Raw genomic sequence first — 2,754 nt, forward strand, 5'->3', positions numbered from 1 at the left:
AGTTATGCTGAAACGTGTGGAGGTGGACGAGAAAAAAAAAGTATTTTAAAAATTCTACCTCAAGGCCCCAAAGAAACCTCACGCTGTGTAACGTTTGATCAAGCAAAACTAGACTGAAACACGTGTTTGTGCAATGAAGCTCATTAAGCTCTATTGGCAGTGGTTCATTTTGTAAGATACAGCAGTTTGTTGGTGTCAACAGCTGCCACCGTGTCATTCTGTGTATTTCACCTTTGTTTGCAAAAGATAACCGTGAAGTGGGGCAGCACACAAGGCAGACCTCATTGCAAAGCACATCAAAGCAAGTACTTTGTACATTTACTTTGCTCTTCAGGTGGCCTCCTCTCTGTTACGATGTTAAATGTCCTGTAATGGCTCATTTTACACTGTGGTATCACCGCACAAATCATTTTATTGTTCCTTATTAGATTTATTTCACTTGAAAAGAATAGTAGCTGTAAGAATGGCACAACTCTAGCTATTTTTTTTGATGAACGCTTATTCTAATTAAACCCGAGTCAAATGACGTGTGGGTTGACATTAAATTACATTTTGGTACAAATAGAAAGAGAGAAAAATAAATCTGACTGATTCATAAAATTAAAATTGGTCTCAGTCCAAGTAATGACTTGAGCTTTCTCGCGGCTGTTTGGAGTCATCTTACAAAGAAGCGCACTTAGCCTTTTGTGTGATTGTCCAAAGTACAGAACTAAAAATGTACCACAATCGGCAGCCTTATTTTGCATAATTTGTCTTCTTTCAAGGCACATTATGTTCATTTTTTACACAGTAGCCAAGTCATTTTAGTATCCAAGCAAAACTAAGTTATCTTAAGTCCAATTTGGATCAACGTAGATGCATGAACTACAACGACACACAGCAGCTGAATCTCACCGAAGCCCGAGAACAGAATGGGAGTAAACAGGTCACAGAGGACTTGAACTATGGTTCTAAAGGCAAACAAAGCAATGTTCTTCTTACATCATTTGAGTCACAGTAACAAGAATAAAGGTTTTACAATGACAGTGAATGCTTTCTAAGCAATACATTGTGTCATTGCAATTGGGAACAAGTTAAAAGCCAAAGAGCTTACTCATATCTCTCCTGACTCTAAAGACAAAACCACATGTCATCTAGGCTAAGAATTCAAAAAGAACATTAAGTGCCTATTTTGAAATCCCCACAGAGACTGAAAACACATGTTCACCAGGATATTTTCAAGACACAGAAGGTTCATGTTGTCAAAGTGTTTTTAAATGCCATGTCGCAGCAGGTATCTGCAGCTTTTCTTTGTTCCAAAACTAATCAACGCTAACAACTTGTTACGTAATGACACAAGCTCCATACTCTCTACTCAAAGTCCTTTGTTATTACCTGCAGCCTTAGAGTGCACAAAGTACACTTCTCTTGGCTAATGTCCAGACGTTCGACTGAACCCACACCAAGACAGACGAGCTGACCTTTCAAATTTGATATTGCTTCTTTGCTCATACCGCTGCATCACGTCCGAGCGATATTTCACAGTTGGTGTATAAAAACCAATAAGGACACAAAAAACTTTTTTTTTGTCTTTTTTGGCTGTTATGGTTATGAGACATTAACTTTTATCCACAAACAGTGAGAACGCATGTTGCATAGAACCCAACAAATATAAGGCTATGCGTTGCAGCAGCTTCACTGCAGATACTTCATATCAGCCGAGCTGCATCCTTTCAGTAATTCAATCCTTTGCCAGGAAAATGTCACACAGGTATTCTTTGAAAAGTGTAAGTAGCAGGGAGCTATGTCAGTACTCTGACACAAAGATCACACCCTGAACTTCCTTTCCTGGACATGTCTGGGCTGTATTACCCCCAACAGCCTCTTCTAAATCTCTGCTGAGCTCGTCAGTTAATTTAGAAAATAATTGAGAAGGAGCTGACTTCTGTGAACCTGGATCCATTTGACACAGGGATGTGGTTAGCCTTTTTCTCAACCTCCTCTGTCTATTAGAGTTGATACCATCACACTATCCACCTCTTTGTCTGTCTGGAAACTTCTAAAGGAGAACAATCTCCTGGGTGAACAAAAGGGATTATCAAAGATTACTAAAGCACTCCTCAATCTCCAGCTTCAGGAATCTTGGTTTTTGGGTCATCCGATCCAGTATCTTTGTATGCGTGTGTGTACTGTCACAGGACTGGGTAGATAAAGGCAACGATAATAAAAGGAGGCTTAAAAAATATTTTAGAGTGCGCTGCTTATTTAAACATCATTTAAAATTATACGGCAAATATGATCAAATAAGAAATAACTGGTTTGGTTGCTACTTTTGCTATCATAAATGACTAATGTGACAACTTTTATTTATTTCTTTCTTGTGAATTAACCAGAGTAAAGACTTTATCTATCAAATGAAAAATAAAAAAAATAAAACATCTTGATTTGTGTCACCCCTTCAGTAAACTCAAATGCTCACAAATCCCAGATCAGCAGAGAAATTAACCTATTTAGGAATCAAAGGGAACTCGGAGCTCCAGTGTTGTGGAGTGTATTTTGCATACGTGAAGAGGTCCAGATGTGAAGTGCAGCTAAGGAGCATTCGACCGTGAGACTGGAGAGGAACAGCCTTGATGTCTCTGTGGGTAAGTGACAGATGCACGCTGCTGAAGGGAGAGGCAGGAGTTATGAGCCACGTGTACAAAAAGAATAAATGCATGCCTTCCCATCCGATGTACTTTTGTTCAGATACAGGACGCTCTTGTGAAATCCTGC

The sequence above is a fragment of the Nematolebias whitei genome, chromosome 20 (genome assembly GCF_014905685.2).
Source record: "Nematolebias whitei isolate Nwh7 chromosome 20, NemWhi1, whole genome shotgun sequence".
Lineage (NCBI taxonomy): Eukaryota > Metazoa > Chordata > Actinopteri > Cyprinodontiformes > Rivulidae > Nematolebias > Nematolebias whitei.